Below are 20,599 nucleotides of genomic sequence, written 5' to 3' on the forward strand. Positions count from 1 at the left end.
GATTTACTTGGAAAAATGAGTCATATCACTTATTATTAACTATTAAAGTAATTTAAACCCTTTTGAGAATAGATCTAACACTGCAATGCTTTGAAGGTTTGATATGTCTTGTAATCCATAGATTATTAAAGTTAATTTCTCTGCTGAGATCCTACTTTCAGTAAAAAATGCATGCACGCTAAAATGGTGTTGTTTTTTTGTTTGTCTCCCTCTTTTTTATAACAAAGATGTACTTTAATTGGATTTCTATTTATACTGCACTCAATGAAGGTATGGAGGCTGCAAGTGGGAGAAACCTTCCACAATTCTGGCTTGCAAAGCATACAGAAAAGCACACCATTCATCCACAAGTACACCCAAACCTTTCATTTGAGTTGGGTTGTGCTTGTGGGTGCATGGCGTTCTTTTCTCTCTATTTGTTCTCCATGTATAATTTAAACTACATTTTGCTTTAGAGACCCTTAGCGGATAAGGAAAAGAAGGCAATAACAATATGTTGATTTATATCACCGTGAAACATTTTCCCCCCATACTTCAAAGTAATTTTAATTGAATTTAATCCTCTTGACTTTCATTTACTTATAAATGAGTTTTAGTTGTAATGTTAGAATGAAACAGAATTTAGCAGTTAACAGGTTTTTAGTGGTTTTGATTATAGATTATTATATAATGTTTCTTGGGCTAGAAAATGCTGAATGCTAAATACTGTCCCGTATTAGATCATTTTAAAACCTTCCTCTCTTCTACAAGTAGGAGAGAGGCATAACAATTTAGGTTAAAGTACAGTTCATTTAAAGAAGTAAAAATGTTTGAGGAAATGATTAAAACTGCTGCAAATCACTTATCAGTTTATGTTCATGATCAAGAATATATCTAAGCAGAAATCTTAAAAAAAACCCCAAATAACCAAACAAAAAAACAAATTAGTATCTTCCAAAGGAACTATGCCATGCATGATTCTGTCAGTTGTGTGGGCACATTTATCATATTTTAACTCCTCATCCATAGATCATAGGACACTAAGATCCCAATTCATTAAAAATTGAATACTCTATTTAAGCTGGATGTTCTTATGCTTAGAGAAAAAGCATGGAACCATTTTGGCGGTTTGGTTTTTTTTTCTCCTCTAAAAAGTCACATTTTGCCATTTGATTCTACCTGGACAGCACTTCTCACTTAATTGCTACACAATTTTAGAGCTTCATTATTGAATGTATAAAAGAAATTTCAAATTAAAAAATGTCTGCTATGAAAATTACAGAATAAATCCCACCTGCCCCCATGCACGCACCCATGCAACCCTTCCTGCTGCCCCAGCTTTAAAACTCAGTTTAGCAGTCATGATGTACTTGAACTCATCTTGAAGCCTGCCAGCCAGTCCCCTAAGCACTCACATTGCACTGCCATGACTGGGTGCTCTACTGGCAATTCCTAGGAGGTGTCCCCATGGCTGTTCCTGCAGGTCCCTGCTGCACACCCAGCTCACTCGTTAGCAGACACGAGCTCACAGCACAGCTTCCATGGCCCAAGCAGCCCCGACACAGCCTGGCACTCTCAGCTGCTGACTTTGAAGACAGCACTTTGAAACAAGAAGTTTGGAAGCACCAGATGATCCAGTCTGCTAATGAATGAGATCATCATAATGAGGATCTAGTCTGCTAATGAATAAGCTGGGTGTGCAGGATGGGCAGGAGCAGAAAACAAGCTTTTTCTGGGTTTCTGAAGAGATGAGGATGGCTTTGAAGTATTGAGCAGGAGACTTTCCTGTTCTCTGGCAGAAACATGGTCAGATGCAGGATATACAAGCAACACAGTACCCGTAATTTTAAAATGCACCTGCAATCCCTAAGGATCTTAGCTACCAATATTCAGATTTATGTCTTACATAGTTATAAATCTAATTTTGGTATTAGCTTTCAAGTTAGCACATCTATATTTGCGTTGCTTACTGGGGTCTTCTGCCATCCATACCACTACACACAACCTTAAATTTGAAATGCATGCAGGGATCTGTCTTCTTCATTGGAGCAGGGACATTCCTTCTGTTTTCATCTCATGATGCAGAAAAAATCCCTAGGAAAAAACTAGGAAAGTGCAAAACATCCCTCTCCCAAAACATGCATATTGCTTAGGTACCAGCAGTTTGTTAATCTGACACAAAAATCACTTATTTAGTAAGTTGTTATTGAAATGCATTGAAATGCTTATTAAGATAGCATAGTAACTCCACTCATAACATCTGAAAAGTTTCTGCCTATTAGCGAATTTCAGAACTTTATTCATGTGTGCACTGGTATAACACGCTTACTGACCCTGTCAATGCACCTACTGCCAGCTAAGTTTACACAACACAAGGAGTTATGTTTTCCAGGGAAAAGCCCATCAAAGCCAAGAGAAATTGCCTGTTTGCATTTGCATCCACTGTTATGGAAGAGCACAAGATGGAAAATGCAAACAATGTGTAGATGCAGAAGTGCTGTTATTAAAGGTGTACATGCAGCGAGCACCATCCCACACTCTCAGTCCTGTAACCACTGTATCCTGCTATACAGTAACAACCTGCTTCCTATTCAAAGTAATCACCGATGAGGGCAAATCTTGAATTTTTAATGCTGCCTGATGTAGGCAGCCCAATGCTCTAAATGAGAAAAAAAAAGACCCGGTCCTAAGAGAGGCATCTGTCTATAGACTCTGCTTAAGAAAATTAAATGGGGCAAATAAAGTACTTAAACATAAAGTTTGAAGGAAATTCCAATTAAATGCTTTGTCCTAAATAGACAAGTGTAGATTGACTGAAGTTTTTCCTCAAAGGAAAAATTTTCTATTCATTCCACATGCTACTATCATGAGTAGAGGAAGTTCTCCCCCATTCAGCAGCCACCTATGTTTGACAGACAGACCTCTTGGTCTGCTGCAGCAGGAGATGCCTGTGGGACAATCAGGCATACGAAGAAAGAAAAGGTGGGTGGGAATAAAGGTCTCCCCATGAGTCTGGTTCCTGAGAAGGTGAGAGAAATGGTCAAGGAAAGCTCCCTGTAAGAGAGGGCTTAAGAGTTTTGCTGTCAGTATTTTTCCACTTCTGGCTGATGCACAATAGCAGCTCACCCTGCTGGGTGGCTGTTATGCCATAGCATGCTCAGAATATACCCTAACCCTTTTAAGTACTGTCAGTACCAGCTGTGGATTCACCAAGTGCAAGAGGGGTAAAAGGAACAAAGCAATCTGGTGGTCCCTTTTTTTTTTTATTCAAGTTTCTTCCTAGGACTACACAGGAATTGGAATTACCCCCCTTTTTCTTGCATATACAGATGCTTGTTACTAATTACCACAGCTGAGAATGTGACCTGAGAGCTGAACTGCAGCAAGAGATGCAATCTCTATTCTTGTTCTCCAAGGCTGCACCACTGAGCCTGGAAGTGGGAAAGGTGATATTTAGCATTTGTCAGGAAGAGTGAGAAAAGTATTACAAGCTTTGTTTTATACAATCTACTGATCTTCAATTTTTGAGGTCAATTCCAGAGGTTGAGTGTTAACCCTGGGTCAAAAATCAGAAATTCTGATTGAAGAAATGTGTGATTCTTTGCACAGAAGGAAGAGGTGTTTGGGGAAGGCAGGTACCACTCTGGTGCAGATGCAGACACTTGAGGGAGCTAAGATAACCTCACTGCCCACAATCCTGGGGAGACCCTGCCCAAAAAAGCCTACTCCAGTTGGAAGAAGGAGCTTTGATCAGCACCCTTTGGAGGCACTATGGCTGCCAGGGCTGCAGCTCCCCAAAAAGGGCATAAATTATTCAGAATTAGGGACCATTCCCAATTTGGGGTGCCAGTGGGAAGTGCAGGAGTGAAGCCCTGTGGGACCCCCACCTGGCCACTGCCTCCTGTAGCAGAAGCCTCTGTGGTGCTGCTGTTTTAAAGCCTTTTAGCACTTCGTAAAGCAGCCCTTAGCAGGCCACAAAGTTTATTCACTTCCATATGAGCTGTAAAAGCCAGGATGGAAGGTCTGGCCTTTACAGAGTGGGGAGGAAAAGTTTCACGTGCTTTTTCAGAAAGCCCTGGGTGAAGGGGAAGAAAGGGTATCCTCCAGCAAGACACAGCCCCACCACGGTGGGCTGGGAGATGACAGGAGGTGTGAAACCTGGCCATCACCAAACATCATCCACAGCAAACCACGTGAAGCAGATGAGAAACCAGCTAATTTTATCTAAATACGGGGACAGGCTTGACTGCAATACCTGGTACTTTCAATAATACTGATATCCCCAGTTAATAAAATCATGAATGCTAGCTGTTATTAGCAGCAACAAATGAAGAAACCTACACAAACACTGAGACTAAAACATGATGCAGAAATCATGATATAAGTGACCAGAGCACCAACAATTACAGACGGCTTAGAAGCAACACCTTTATCCAATGATTTATATTTTTCATGAATCAACCCAACCTGCTTCTAGTTGTATGTTAAATGAGGTTAAGATTACTATTACCATGAAAAGTCAAAGAATTTCATTCAGTATTATCTCAGCACACAGAACACAGCCCAGAATATGAGAACTGAGAATGTCTGGTATTGTACAATACTATAGTAAAAATATGACTGAAGTGTGTAGCAAAATCTCAATGCTAAATGGGATATCAGCGTGTGGTATTCCATATTCTTGACCTATGTAAGAGTTGCCCGGTCTGTCGCTTTTGATATCCACAGAGCTCACACTGGGTTTGTACTCTCTTACATCTTTTTATATCACCATAAACATTAAAAACATTATAACTAAAATGTGAGAATGGTCTGCACCTGATTTTATCACGTGTTATGCTAACACACCATGTTAACGAGCTATACTAGGAAGATTGAAAATGCAATAGTGTCTTAATGCAATATTGATAAAAGACTGATATTCCTGCTCTTTCTGTCTCACTTGCAACAGTGCCTGGCAAATTATAGCTGCAGTTTCATGATCATAAACTTAGAGGAAACATGCTCAGTGTCTGTCAACAGTTGAAAATAGGATTCACCATGTATTTGTGCCTATCTTCTTCATAAAATGTTTAATGCACTGTGTTTTGCAGCACAGTTTATACTGCATGTGACCAATATACAGAACTCCTTCTGTGTAATGTGAGATCATGTAATAGCTGCAGTAAACCAAATGTGCAATAATATTTATATACATCTGCTTTACATGTAGGGTAGCAGCATGCACGTCCATACACATGAGATTCAGCCGTGTGTGTGTGTGTGTGTATATAAATATATATATACACATATGTATATATATAGCAGTGCAAATTAACTCTTCAAAGACTTGAAATAACTTTCTGTTTTGCTTTTGTTTGGGGAAATGGGGTTACATGGATCTTGCCACCACCTCTCACAATGAAAGAGGGATGGAGGGGCAGCCAGCCTTTTAAAGTTGTTCCATTGAATACCTGAATATTTCTACTACTCTGAGTATAACTCTACTAACATAGTATGAGCACGATAATATATTTACCAACACACAGCCCATTTCAGCCACCAGTTTATCAAAGTTCTATTTGATTTATAAATAAAATACTATGAGAAATTTTTCCATAAGATTAGGAAGCAAATTCAGCCTCTGTGTAATTCAGCAGACTTTAAAGGATTGCTATAGAGAAGAATTTGGTTCTCCAAATCTAATGTATTCAAGGAGTTTGGAGAAAAACTGATTTTTTTAACAAGAGTTTTACAGATGTCTGCTAAAACCTTAATAGAAGCTTTGAGCCAGAGACTCCTATAATTCAACCCCTGAACTTTTGAACAACAATTTTATTTAGAAAGTTGATTTATTCATAAGTAAATAGGATACAGTGTGGATGAAGTACAAGGGATCAGGAGGCAGTTATTAGATTTATAAGTACAAAAGCCTCACTGTTGCAGACAGTGGAGGCTCAGCAGTTACTGTACCTTTCAAAACTAATATGTAACCATATCTGTTTTAAAAGAGTGATTCATATTACTCCGAATGCATGAGAAACTCTTTCTCATCCCCACCACAGGAAACTTGAGTCTGATTTTAATGAGCTTCAATTGGAATGTGGCCTTTGAAAAGTAGTGCATTTGAAAAGATGGAACATTAAATTTTGTAATGATGTAAAACATCTTCAATTTTTGACAGGACAATGGTGCTTATTGTGCTTTATGGGCCCAGTGGTGATTCAAAGGTCACTTTGTATATGACTCCACAGACAGGGGCAGCAGTGAATGAAAATTAGGTTACATGTGATCAGCTTTATTATTAATCAGATGAAAATGGATTTTTAACATTTTTCTAATGAGCAACAGAGAAAGAAGAAAATACCATGAATAAAACTACAAGAAGGAACAGCACGACCAAAATGCACAATGTGCATAACCAAACTAACGTGTATTAAATCTGAAATCCTTAAATACTGTCTCAAGAAATAAAATGCAGCTGCATATTTTTGTGTCATAAATATATAGAAAACTGCTGAAATACCTACTGTAATTTACTATCTCTGTCCTTTGTTTATAACTAACTAATGAACTGATTTCTTCGTACAGTATATTATAGCAGCACCAGATAGTAGTGCTATGGTTAAGGTGGTGTCAGCATTTCCATTATAAATCCTGTTTTTCAGGGGTTTATAACTCAACTGTGAAAATGCAGCCCAGGCTAAAACTTGGCGCACAAGGTCTCTGCCAGGAAGCACATTTATTTTAGAAATTTCCCCAAAATGTCTCTTGGAATATTCTGGTATCATATGAACATGAATTATACAAATATGGTAAAAGTTTACTAGTTTATAACTCAGCATTTGTTTATCTATAGAAACAGGTCTGATTAAAAAAAAAAAAAAAAAGCAGCTTGTCCCTTTATGAAGTGACAGGTTAACACACCTTTGCCCTGGAAGGAACAAAAAAATCAATATTTTAAAATCCTTTGAAGCATTGCTCCTAAGCAGAACACTGTTTTTGTGTACCCAGGAATATTTTCATGCTAAATAAAACACAGTGCTACAGAATTAGATTGTTGAACATTTACCATTGGGTCCTCACGCTGCAAGTGAACTTGCATTAAACCTCACATTAATAAAGCACTTAATCACAAGAAGCCTGTGTGTCTAGCTCTGTGTTTGGCTCAGCCAAATGCCATTTGGCTATCAAAGACCTGTTTTGATTAGCAACTAGTGCCAAGAAGCAGGGAGAGGAGCGGCTTGCAGAAACGAGAAACGCTTCTTTTCGCAGTTAATCACCCAAAGAGGAGCAGAAAAAACTACAGAACAGCAATGGCTGAGAAGCAAATCCAAAATCAGCCCCGGTGACAACAAAAGAGCCCAGGTCCCATCCTGCCAGTCACCCGGGCTGCCGGGCTCTGCTGTGGAAACTCATAGCCAGGGCTGGAGCCACCCGACCTGGGGCACCCTGATTTCCAACTTCCCAAAGTGGAACAGCATCACTGACATGCCTCTAAGGAACAGTGGGCAAACAATGCAACAGCCAAGTTACAGCAGCAAAAAGCACCAGTCAGCACAAGAGATGGCGTTATATGAGAAGCTGGGAGTATTTTCTATCTTTCAAACAGATTTACTGGGATATAAATGGGTGAGAGGGGAGGGGGGCAGCAGACAGGGGGGTAAGGAGCACTGCATGCTCCCTCCCCGCTTTCTCACATAGCACACACTCCCAGGCTTGGCAGAGGGGAAGTGGACCTGTCCTCCTGGCCCATTTGTGCTGCCCATGGCCAGCCTGACCCAGGTTTTTAACACTGGCTTTTTCTGAAAACACCCCATGAGTCCATACAAGGATGACTGCTGCATCCCAAGCAGAGCTGCTATTCCCCCCCCCCACAGCATTAGAACACACAGAAGATGCTGGTCAGGCTTTTTTGTGCTGCTGCCTCTGTCCAAAACCTTACAACTTCAGGTAAGCTGCAAGCCCAAGCAGAGGAGCAATGCCAGAGGTGCAGCAGAACCCAGGCAGTGCTGGCTGGGTGCCCTAAAAACCACAGCACCACGAAAGCCACAGGCCCAAGGAGCAGCTGCCTCCCACAACCACTTCTCTCTGATAAACACCTGAACTGCAGGATGAATTTCTTGAACAAGCCTTCCTACATCCCTGTGCATGCACAGGAGAACATCCACAGCCTTGGCCCAAGGCTGCTGGAACAAAACCACTCACACTCCAGCACAATCATCATGGATGTCCCATCTGCCATGGGAAGTACACGAGACAAAAATCACTCAGGCACATTCAAAACTGTTTACATTAAACAATGAAAAGGAGAGAAGACTGTGAGAACAAACGTGCTGCAGCTTCCACTGAGTCATGTGTCAGCCCTGCAGAGCAGTGAGCCAGCGGGTCCTTCCCCGGCACCACGAGCCCATGCGAGGCAGACAGATGCTCTATTGCAGCTGCAGAGCCAAGCTGCCCACGCAAAAAGCAAGTTCCCTGTAGAAGCAGGAACATTTGACCGACTGGTGGCTGAAGACACAGCATTTGCCAACAAGAAAGTCAAACCAAATGTTATTGACAGCAGAGGGTTGGAGGGGAAATGTCTGAAATTCGCCGCATCAAGGCTGCATGACAGTATGGCACTATTACCCACTGCAAAGCCCAGACAGGAGCTGTGCAGGCTCCTGGCCCTCCACCCCAAACATGTTTGGAAAGGAAAAGATTTCAGCAAGGTCTTACTGTGGTCCCAGAGTGCTTCTTGCTCTTCTGCAGGAGGGTGCTGCAGTGGAGAGGTGCAGCCTGTTTAACCAAGGGAGAGCAGCTGGACCCAGTCCCTGGCTAACAATGCTCAGCTGCTCCACTGGTGCTTCTTTAGCCTCCCACCCTTCACACAAGGCAGCCTTACCCAAACAGACTTTTATGTGAGGCATTTTCATGATTTCCATCTTATTTCTGGGGGAAGATACAGGGATAATTACTTTTCCATGTAGTTTATATTAGTTTGTGATTCTGCTCCCAAGGAGGGCAGGGAGCACTGAAGCCTGTTGCTATATTTTGAAAGGGAAGAGGGAGGGAGCAATCTAAAATACACATTCTGTTAAATAAGGATGTAAAATGGATCTCTAACTGCTGTGTGGGTCAGTTCCTAATAAGTGTCTGTTCCACTGGCAATCTGATTGTTCCATGTCAGTGAGCAATGTCTGACTATTGCAGGCTGCAATATTAATGTGTGTTTCTTTAAGAAAATACATAGCATTTGCAGTATAATGTAGAGGATATGCCATAGTGTTTTTGATTATTAAGCTAAATAGCCATGTAAAATGAGTATAGCATATTGGCACTAATTCCTGCTGTACTGAGGCTCCATTGTGAAACTACTTAATTAGTTTCCCCCACCCCCCCCATCCAAAACTTTGCTTGAATAAATTTGTGGTCAGCACAAGTATGAAGAATTCTGCTTTTCTTGGCTATTTTTTTCTCTCTTCCCCCATTTTCAAATGAAACTTTCCCCATTTATTGGGATAGCAGTGTTCGTCTTGGATAAAGACAACTGGCTGAAGAAGTAACATTGGCAAAAATTTATTTTGTGTAGCAAAACAGCTGCCCATATTTTCTCTCAATGTAACTGTCCATCACACCATAAGGTGAACCAACAGATTCTGCAGACTGTTATAAACATGTTAATTCTTTAATAAATTAGCCACAAAAGAAGTGTTAATTAACTACTAAAAATGTTTAGGGATTCTGTGAGAAAAAAATCATAAGGGTTGAAAAATGTATGCTTAGCGATTATAAAAAAATATAGGTTTTTAACTCAGTTTCTGAGACTTTTACAACAAAGTATGGAGAAAGACAGATGAAATTATGTTCTGACTACATACACTGAATAAGCCCAAAGGGAACCTCTCTATATAGTTATCAGTGGCACTGAAATCTGCTTAGGAAAGCAACAAGTCTTTTGTTCTGTTGACAACAGTTATTACAATTAATTCATTTTGTGATTGGTATTTGCACTGAGTGACAAGGTGTTATTTTACCTCAGTAAAAGTTAAAATGGTAATACCTACATGCGAAATAACACTGAGTTTGCTATCACTCACTCAAGAAAAGAAAAGACTCTGTTCAGAAATGCCTGCTCAGCCACCACTCCTGCAAACCTGAAGTGTTAGCATTAGGCTTCTCCAGCTCTTATTTCCCAAGATTTGCATTTTCACTCTTCTAAAAGTTTATTTGGGAGGAAGGAAAGAATGGGGGGAAAAAAATCCCTGCATTTTGCTAAGTGACAGAACAAAGCATCAGTGAACAGAGCAAGGTGTCTGCAAAGGCTGAGCTGCAGCGGGGGTGATACCCCGGCTGTAGAGCAGGCAGCCTGCCCGGGGTGGCAGTGCTGGGGGACACGGGGTGCCCCGGGCGGAGCGCCCCAGCCGGGCTGCAGAAGCAGCCGGCACACCCGGGCTGGCTCCTGGGGCTGCCGGGTGGAGAGCACTCCCCCCCGGGGACAGAGACAGGCGCAACCGTGGGCAGGGCGCTCTCCGTGCCGTGCCCGGGGAGCCACAAGAAGGGGCGTCCTCCATCCCCGGCCCGGCTGTGCTCTGTGCCCCGCGACAGCAGCGGCCCCGATCCTCGCAGGGACACGGCAGGCGTGTCCCCAAGGGGCAAGAGCAGGGTCTCTGTGGCCGGAGGCACAGCAAGGTGCCAGGCAGATGCTGGGCACAGACAGCTCAGGCCTACAGGCAAGAGTCGCAGGGCTCCCGGTGCTGCCGAGCCCTGCCCGTCCCGGTGCCGAGGGGCGGGAGCGGGGCGGAGGGGAACGAGCAGGGCACGGCCGGCAAAGCCGAGCCCCATGGCTGCAGCCACACCTGGCTCTGGGCTGTCTCTGGAATACCCGAGCCCCATGGCTACAGCCACACCTGGCTCTGGCCCCTCTCTGGGATAGCCGAGCCCCATGGCTACAGCCACACCTGGCTCTGGCCCCTCTCTGGGATAGCCGAGCCCCATGGCTACAGCCACACCTGGCTCTGGGCTCTCTCTGGAATACCCGAGCCCCATGGCTACAGCCACACCTGGCTCTGGGCTCTCTCTGGAATACCCGAGCCCCATGGCTGCAGCCACACCTGGCTCTGGGCTCTCTCTGGAATACCCGAGCCCCATGGCTGCAGCCACACCTGGCTCTGGGCTCTCTCTGGAATACCCGAGCCCCATGGCTGCAGCCACACCTGGCTCTGGGCTCTCTCTGGAATACCCGAGCCCCATGGCTGCAGCCACACCTGGCTCTGGGCTCTCTCTGGAATACCCGAGCCCCATGGCTGCAGCCACACCTGGCTCTGGGCTCTCTCTGGAATACCCGAGCCCCATGGCTGCAGCCACACCTGGCTCTGGGCTGCCTCTGGGATAGCCGAGCCCCATGGCTACAGCCACACCTGGCTCTGGGCTCTCTCTGGGATAGCCGAGCCCCATGGCTGCAGCCACACCTGGCTCTGGGCTGTCTCTGGGATAGCCGAGCCCCATGGCTACAGCCACACCTGGCTCTGGGCTCTCTCTGGGATATCTGAGCCCCATGGCTACAGCCACACCTGGCTCTGGGCTGTCTCTGGAATACCCGAGCCCCATGGCTGCAGCCACACCTGGCTCTGGGCTGTCTCTGGGATAGCTGAGCCCCATGGCTGCAGCCACACCTGGCTCTGGGCTCTCTCTGGAATACCCGAGCCCCATGGCTGCAGCCACACCTGGCTCTGGGCTGTCTCTGGGATAGCCGAGCCCCATGGCTGCAGCCACACCTGGCTCTGGGCTCTCTCTGGGATATCTGAGCCCCATGGCTACAGCCACACCTGGCTCTGGGCTCTCTCTGGAATACCCGAGCCCCATGGCTGCAGCCACACCTGGCTCTGGGCTGTCTCTGGGATAGCTGAGCCCCATGGCTGCAGCCACACCTGGCTCTGGGCTCTCTCTGGAATACCCGAGCCCCATGGCTGCAGCCACACCTGGCTCTGGGCTGTCTCTGGGATAGCTGAGCCCCATGGCTACAGCCACACCTGGCTCTGGCCCCTCTCTGGAATACCCGAGCCCCATGGCTGCAGCCACACCTGGCTCTGGGCTCTCTCTGGGATAGCCGAGCCCCATGGCTACAGCCACACCTGGCTCTGGGCTCTCTCTGGGATAGCCGAGCCCCATGGCTACAGCCACACCTGGCTCTGGACTCCCTCTGGAATACCCGAGCCCCATGGCTACAGCCACACCTGGCTCTGGGCTCTCTCTGGGATAGCCAAGCCCCATGGCTACAGCCACACCTGGCTCTGGGCTCTCTCTGGAATACCCGAGCCCCATGGCTACAGCCACACCTGGCTCTGGGCTCTCTCTGGGATAGCCGAGCCCCATGGCTACAGCCACACCTGGCTCTGGGCTCTCTCTGGAATACCCGAGCCCCATGGCTGCAGCCACACCTGGCTCTGGGCTCTCTCTGGGATATCCAAGCCCCATTGCTGCAGCCACACCTGGCTCTGGCCCCTCTCTGGGATACCTGTGCACATCCACATAGGGAGCAGGCCCCGCAGCTGGTTGCTAGACCCTCAGCTGCCCATTTTCAGCACGAGAAAGACAAAGCAAAGAGTGAGGAGCATTAGATGATATAAATTCTACTTTTTGTAGCAGGACCCAGCAAACCAAGGAAAGTTTGCAGCACTTGCAAATGGCAAATAATCCATTAGCTATGGATATTTCAGCACGTCTCTACTTTTATTATGAGTTAGCCCCTCTAAACCATTGACTTAACAGAGAATCATTATAAATCCCCATTTTGATTTTTTTTATTAGCAGTATTTATCACCTTCTCAAAATCAATCCTATATTTTTAAATTAAAACAAATGACTACTTGTACTGCAATCAATATGAGTACATTTCCCTTTTTTAAAAGGAGAAAAAATGGAATACAAAGAAATGTCCTTCTTTGGCTGCATCAATCCAATTTCAATATAATTCAATATTTAATAAATATAATCCTCTATGTCTGTGCAGGGAAACATCATAAAAAATGCAAAAGGTTTCTTGGTCTCCAATAACTTGTATGAAACAAAGTGTTTCCTTATGCCTTCCATAAATACTGCAGTCTTATGCTACTATGTTTTGTTCTTCCTGCTTATTAGAAAGAGTTTGCTCTGATTATGTATAAGAAAGGTGGTTTACATATTTCATGATTAAAAGTCCAAAATGCCTACCTACCATCTCCAGAAAAATATCATCTTTATCTCCTTATACTTCTTTGACTTGTCGTTTTTGAAAGGGCAAAATAGAAAAACCTTATATAATACCTAATTTGTACATCTGTGGTTTCCCTCTGACTTGCACAGGCACCATATGTTTTTAATTATCATAATAGCCTTAAAGAACCTGTTCAGTGGGAAACACATATGATCCTTTTATTAGTGGTTTGCAGTTTAAACAGTTTTAACAGAAAAGGTCTGGCTATAAGGGACTGAGAAGCACTAAGGTCTAAAACCCCTGTTATTGACCTCTGAAAGCATGAGTTCAGATCCCACCCACCAAGGTGGGACCTGGCTCTCCTGCCTCTGACAGAGGTAATCAGTTGCATGTGAAATGGCTCTCCTGGACCTTAAAAAACATAATCTCCAATCTCAAATGACTTGATGTTTCAGTCAACAACTGGCAGAGTGAAACCAGGGTCTATAAACACCATCCTGTACCCACTCTGTGCCTGCTCCTGCCTAGCAAACGCTCGCACAGCGATGGTGCCGTAGGAGAAGCCCTGCAAGCTCCAAAAGCCCAGAATTTCAGCAATTCTCATTAGTCATTGCCCTTTGAAATTCCCAGTTTTGTCCTTTATGCAAACGCAAGACTGGTGAGCACGCCAATATCCCAGTCATTCGGAGGTAGGAATTAAATTTAACAAGTTCAATTCACTCCTGATTCTGGACATCTAAACACATAATCAGTCTGATAATGTTATTAATTATCATTCAAGTGACAACCTTTGACACTGGCATGCTCCCACAACCTCCCTACTCCAACAACTCAAACAGAAAATCGTTGGCATGAAAACCCACGGTCTTATGAACAGAAATTGCAAATAAGCAGGCACTGAACATACAACGGGGAGTGAGCAAAATCCCCCTTTTCAGAGAGAAAGCAGAGGCTCACACAATAGCTCAGTCACTTGACCCAAAATGAAATTCTGCACAACTTCATCCCAAAACAGATAATTTTCACCCCAAACAAAGGTCTGTGGGGAGAAGAGGGTGGGGAAGGGAGCCTAGCTAAAATTACACTGAGGCTGGAAGTCATTATGGCTCCATCTCAGGAGATGGATGGTGTCCTCATTAGAACGAAGCTTTATTTAGATGGACAGACAGAATCCTTATTAGAACATTAGGCTGAAAAGTTTAAATGTCAGGAAATACAAAATTAGGATTCTGCAAATAAATGCTGACTTAGAGAAAAAAAAACTTAGAGCTTCCAGTACAGATCTCACTGGAGATACTTAGGAAAAAATGCAATCAGGAATTGCAATCTCCCATGCCAATCTAACCCTTCAAGGGTATTCTTGGAATACTCTGTTTCACAAAAGTCAGAGGAGATCCCTTTTCTTGGGCAAAGTGGTTTCCACTCATGATCTGATGCTATCAGCTCCATCCCTGGCTGCACACTGAGCCCAGAGGGAAGGGAGGGCTCAGGAGCTGCCATCTCCCACCACCCATTTCAGGAAAAGCCCATCCAAAGGGGAACATGCTAATGTTGGAAGCCCATTTCCAGCTGCATAGACCCAAAAAATGTGTCAGCCATTCTTTGCCCTTCCCTGTCTCATTCCCCATTCCCAGGCCCTCTGCTTTCTCCAGGGAAACTCAGGTATTTTGCAGCGATGGAAAGACAAGCTTAATTATCTTGCATACAAAAGAGATGGTCATAGTTTTCCATTTTACCTGCAAGCTAATGGATCTTGGGATACCAGACGTGGATGCTCAAAATCCCCTCTGGAGCCCTTCTGGTGATTTGTCGTCTCTTGGTTGCCTTTGGTGCACACGGATCTCTGCCGAGGTAATATGTGAGCTATTGCACACTAAAAGCAGATTTTTGAGAGAGGAAGCTCAGGCACACACACCCCCCCACCCCCACCCAGGCACCCTCCACCCCCCCATCCTGCACCTGGCTCCAACGTGCAGGGACCTGAGGAGGATCTTCTCATCTCCCAGGCTTCTGTGGGCCAGGCAGCAAAGGCATGGCAGGGTTTGCTCCTGAGAGCAGAGCTCTGCAAGGCATGGTCCTTGTCCCTGTCCCAGGGTCATGGGAAAGGGCTGTGGGTGCTGCTGTCCTCCACGCTTTGCTGGGACAGACCCAGACAGCTGGTGACATGGAAATGCTGACTGAGCAGCCATCTCCATGGACCTCACCTGAGCTCCCTATTCCTCTTGTGTGCAGCAGTTCATGGCAGAGGGTCACCCACCTGCACATCGTAGGCCTGTCCCCTTTGCCAGGCTCTGAACTTTCTACTTTGGCCAGCAGGGGATGCTTATAGATATAGATTTTCTGCTGGAAAATGCAAAATAAAAATAAAATATTGCATTTGATCATCTAAATAAATATGGACTTCTCTCTTTAGGAGTTTGGGGCTTTTGATTCCAATATTAATCCAGCAGAAATTTAGCTTTCCTTTCCCACAGCCTCACCCATAGATCATCAGGGTGAAGTTTTCTGGTGAACAGAGGTGCTCAGTGTTTAGCTTGCAGCATGGGGAGGATGGCAGGAAACACCATGGTTGCAGTCACACAGCCAGAGGATGATCACTGACCAGGCCAGCCTGACTTCCACACAGTCAGGTTTGTGTACCTCTCATGCCACCTTCTAAGCAAGTGACTGCCAGCCCCCAGCAAAGGAGGGAGCACAGACATATCCCACCAGGATGTATTTCCTTGCCTTTGGAAACACACACGGGATCCATCCCTCCCTCCATCCAGCTCTTGGACTGATGTCTGCCACCACCAAGTACAGTCAGCCCAGGGACCCCTCATGCTGCAAGTCTCAAGCAAAGTGCTTCCACTTTCTTCTGCCACACATGTACGAACACAGTTCTACCTTAAGAGAAATCCCAGCTCTGGGCCTGAGAAAACTCTTTCTTTTTTCTCTTTAAGGATCCTCCTTTCACAGTAAGGATCCTCCAAATTTCCAAAAAGTGGATAACAACAATACCACTGTGATCCCATCTGCACACAGCAATGGCACTGTAATGCATAGAGCATAAACCACCAAATTCCCACAGACAGCATCTGTCTTACTACAAACAATGGACCATTATCTTGTAAATAATTCTGATTAAGCTGCAGCATTTTCCCCAAACAAACAGTAGGGGAGCAGAGGGTGAGGATTTTTCTAGTGGGAGTGTCGGTTTTCTCCTTCCCCAGCACTGACACTCAGTTTTTTATTCAACTGATTGGCCCCCTCCTCTTCCTGCCCTGTCCCCCATGGCTTGGTTTTCATCTTCTGACCTTATCCTGCTGTCAATCATTTTGGCAACTAAAGAGGGAGCCGTCATGTTAATGGGATTCCCACCTCTATCCTTTGGGAAAGTTTTTCTGGTTTGTTTTCTTCTTTTTCACCCCAATGTACAGTTATATAATGATTAGTGAATAGACCCACAAGCCCTCCCGTTATTAAACAGTTCTCCTGTCAGGGGATGGAAAACTCAGCGGCACCGCTGGGTGCTTGTTGGTGCTGGCCAGGGCTTGGGGACGTCTGGTTGTGCCAGTGATGTGTCTCAATGTGTTTGGCATCTGGATGAGAATAGCATGGCAGCAAACTTTGCTGGGTAAAAGCTGTCACCCTCTTCAAACTCCCAGCAGGGAGAGCAGAGCCCTCAGTTGCTGGCAGTGGAGAGCAGGGTGGGGGCTCTCCAGTCCCCAGGAGCAGCACACTGCTCTGCTCTGCACTCCAGCTGGCAGGCTGAGCCAGCAACAGGTTAACAAGCATAATCTGAAAGGATTTAAAAGAGAACCAAGCACACAGACTGGAACAGGGTTAGGTGTGCAAAGGGAAAATTGAAACGAGACACAATCAGGGCTAAAGTGGCCTTTTTCTAAGGTTCTCAAATTGATCTGTGTGGCAGCTGTGAATTGAGAAGAGCCCCAAAGAAATTCTGAATTTCATCTTTAATCTGTTCGTCTCAATGCACAAACCTTTTCTTATATGTCTCTCTTGATAAATGTCCCATTTCTATATAGCTGAAGTGTTGGTTTTTTCTTCCCTGCATCCTCTTAATTTGCCTTGCTATTCATGTGAGAATTTTGGGGTCAAACACAGTTCCTGGCTTGAATTTAAAATAAAATAAATAAATAAATAAATAAAGGAGCAAAGACTAATATAGGATGGGGACATTGAATAATAGGCAAGAAAAATTTTAACTTCCAAGTCGCGGACTGAAATCACTGATATTCAATAAAAAACCACACAAGAGCCAATTCAGCCACCAGACTGGGACCTTCTGAGCACCATGGGGACCAGTCACACTGGCCCTGAACAGGAGGGGCAAACTGTGGCAGACAGTGTGGCAGGACCTCAGTCCTGACAAGGAGCTGCTCACACAGGTGCAGCAGTGGGTGGGGAGGGAGCAACCCAGCAGACACTGCTGAGCCATCGCCTGCCGTGGCTGGTGGCACACAGGGCTGAGGCTGGTGTGATGTGGCGATGGCCAAAACCTGCCAGCTCGGCCCAGCTGGTACCCCAAAGAGGCCTGAGGTAAAAATTCATGGATTTGGTGAAAAGATATTATGGTCAGAGCACGCCACAGCTGCTGCAGAGAGTCCTGAGCGCCATTGCTGGGCATGGGCAGGGGTAAGAGAGGTTTTGGTGATGGGTTCTTGGGCTGCTCTGGATGTCAGGCTCACCCACACCCCTGGGGCACTGCAGCCCTGTACACCCCCAACCCTTATTTGCAACGTGTGTTTATTTTCAGCAGGAAATTTTTATAGCTTACTGTAGTTATGTCAGAGAAGGAAGCATTTGTACACTGAGGACTTATATAATGTTCTTCATCTTCAAAGTGCTTTACAAACATTAATTAATTCATTTATCCTCACAGCACTCCTACCAGGGAGATAAGTACTATTATTTTCCATTTCGTAATGTAGAATCCAAAGCGGAAAACTTATTTCTTTCCATGGTCAGTGAGTGAATCACAGGTAGACCTGCAGGAGAAGTGAGGATTGCCAGCTTCTGAATTGGATTCCCCCCATCCCCAAATCGTTTTTAAAAGACTCATGTTCTGACAGAGTCATACCACATATCGGGATATGCCTTGGGTTTTTCCTTCAGTAAGAGATAATTAAAGAACAATTCCCTCTCTGATCCCCAGCATGGCATGCTATTTTCTACCCCACTGTTGCTCTGCAGCTGAACAATGGCTGTTCTATGCAGGGAACGGCTACAGACGCCCCGGATCAGAGGAGAGCAGCTTAAAGGAACTGGCTGGCCTTCGTCTCGCCCCGCAGACAATGGGGCGGGCAAGGCAGCCTGGGTGCAAATGCCTGACATGGGGGTGGCTTCAGGGACACCTGTTTGTAAATGGCGCTGCTCTGGGCAGGAGCCTGTCTTAGCTGAAATCACTCACACCCAGTATACCTATCTAGAAATTTCATGCAGTAGGAAAATTGCTGTGGTTTCCAGTATTTGGTCTTGATCCCAGTATTTGGTCTCAATCCTAAATGTAATCCTTTGACATTTGCGCGGGAGGGGTGCAGAGTGCTCCTGGTTCACCTCTGTGGTGCTGCTGTAAATAAACCTCTTTCTTGTCTGCTCCTCGCCAGCAAATGACAGGCTGCTTCAAGTGGCAGTAACAGTTACTGTGAGCTTGAGAGGCTCAATTTCAAGACAGCTCGAAACTAAAATTGTGACTGGGTCTTCTGAGGAAGCATTCAGACCCAAGAACTTGAAGCAAAATCAGGGATGACAAACTGATATAAAATTCCCTGAAATTTTATAATTTCTGAGAAAGACAAATTTCACTTGTTACAATCCTTGTTAGTGGAGACCTTGGCCACCCTGGGGTTTTTTCCCACTTTATGTTTTTACAATAATCAGACTGCATAAACCCGCAAACTTTCTAGGTAATTTTCAAGCTCAAAAAAGATACACTCATTAACAAAGTACACCATGGCATACTGCAGAAGATATGACCATGGAGAAAGGCCTGTACCTAGATGTTGCTTCAGAACAATCAAAACAATTGTTTAGTGATAAATGTTTTTTGCATATGACTCATCAACCCTTGAAAACAGGATTCCTTATATAATACAAGTGCTGACACAGCCTTCACTTGAGTGGTGTGACTGCAGCTGTATAATTACAACTTTAGATTTGATGTTATGGACCTTAGGTTATGCCATTCAGACAAATGCTCCATTGTAACACAGAGATATTTTTTCCTTAGTCATATTGCCCACAGGACAATAAGGACTATATTCACAGCTCACTGCATAGAAGTTTAGGCATGGAACAGCCAACGGTACGACATAAAATGAGATTATACCCAATGGGGGTTAAATGGATTCATAATTGCCACTTTTTCTTGTCTTTTTTTCTTTTCTGTGCTCCTAGTTGATACTTTTTTGGAAGTGCTCTCCAAATAAAAGGAAGAACAATGTCACACTGAGTCTGGATAAATGTTACAGTTGTCTCACAAATGCTGTATTATTTCTAGCCCTTCCAAAATAATATAATTGTCCTACTGCTGAACCACAGATTTTTCTCAGTATGACACAGAACACTAAAATGTCAGGTCCTGACTCATGGTGTTTTTGTGGAATAAATAAAAAGTACCAATATGCTATTCAGAAGGGAGAGCATTAATGAAGACGTGACACCGGGAGCCCCAGCCATGTTTTCCCTTGGCTCCCACTGCATGCTCAGCGGTGCTCCGGACAGTGGGCCACCTGTCAGGGACCCCATCCTGGAAACACTTACCATGGGCCTGGGTGGTGCTCCTGGCACTGGCAAGGCTGGCTTGCTCTCCTACGCTTGCTTTACCTCAGGAGAATCCTACGTGGGCCTGGGGAAGGGGGCTATTCTCAGGATGATCCTTGCACATTCTTCCCACGGGAAACCAAAGTGAGCAGGATTGGAGCTGTGACTTCAGAGAGGCTGGGCAGGGTTACCCAGGAAAGATCATTCTTTCTGTATGATCATTGTATTTCTCCACTGGGACAGGCCTTGCACACCCATCACTCACTAAGTCTGCATTTCCAGCTGCAGCACTAGAACCCTGTGTTTGGCTCACCCTGGCCAAGCACCCCAGCACTGATATTTACACACTTAATCCACCCACACTGCTCATTTTCAACCCAGTGCCATCCACAAAAAATTTCTACTGGATTTTAATAGTGACAGAGGAGAAACAGCTCCCACATTCCTAAGGTATTTTCTGTGACAGAGGAAACAAGTCTACTGCCCCCGCTTCTATACCTGCCTAACCATACATGGCACCATTCTAATGCCTTAAAAGATGGGATTTTTAATAAATATCTTTCACAAGGCCAACAAGCAGCTTTGTAGAGTTTTCCTCTCAAAGCATCAAACAACTGTGGATTGCATGAGTGGTCTTTGGTCTACCAAAAGGTACAACAGTTTCTCAGAGTTTTCTTGAATTAACCAACAAAATGACTC

The 20,599-nt window shown here is 44.9% G+C and overlaps 1 protein-coding gene and 1 long non-coding RNA gene across 18 annotated transcripts in view; both read right to left on the reverse strand.

The window, feature by feature from the left end:
• LOC137481099 (uncharacterized) overlaps positions 1-20,599 on the reverse strand; it is a 340,016-nt gene that overhangs the window by 136,010 nt on the left and 183,407 nt on the right. The window lies entirely within an intron of this gene.
• Positions 1-20,599, reverse strand: part of ZNF536 (zinc finger protein 536) — a 346,433-nt gene that overhangs the window by 91,766 nt on the left and 234,068 nt on the right. The gene's annotated exons all lie outside the window — the stretch shown is intronic.

The sequence above is a fragment of the Anomalospiza imberbis genome, chromosome 12 (assembly GCF_031753505.1).
Source record: "Anomalospiza imberbis isolate Cuckoo-Finch-1a 21T00152 chromosome 12, ASM3175350v1, whole genome shotgun sequence".
Classification (NCBI taxonomy): Eukaryota; Metazoa; Chordata; class Aves; order Passeriformes; family Viduidae; genus Anomalospiza; species Anomalospiza imberbis.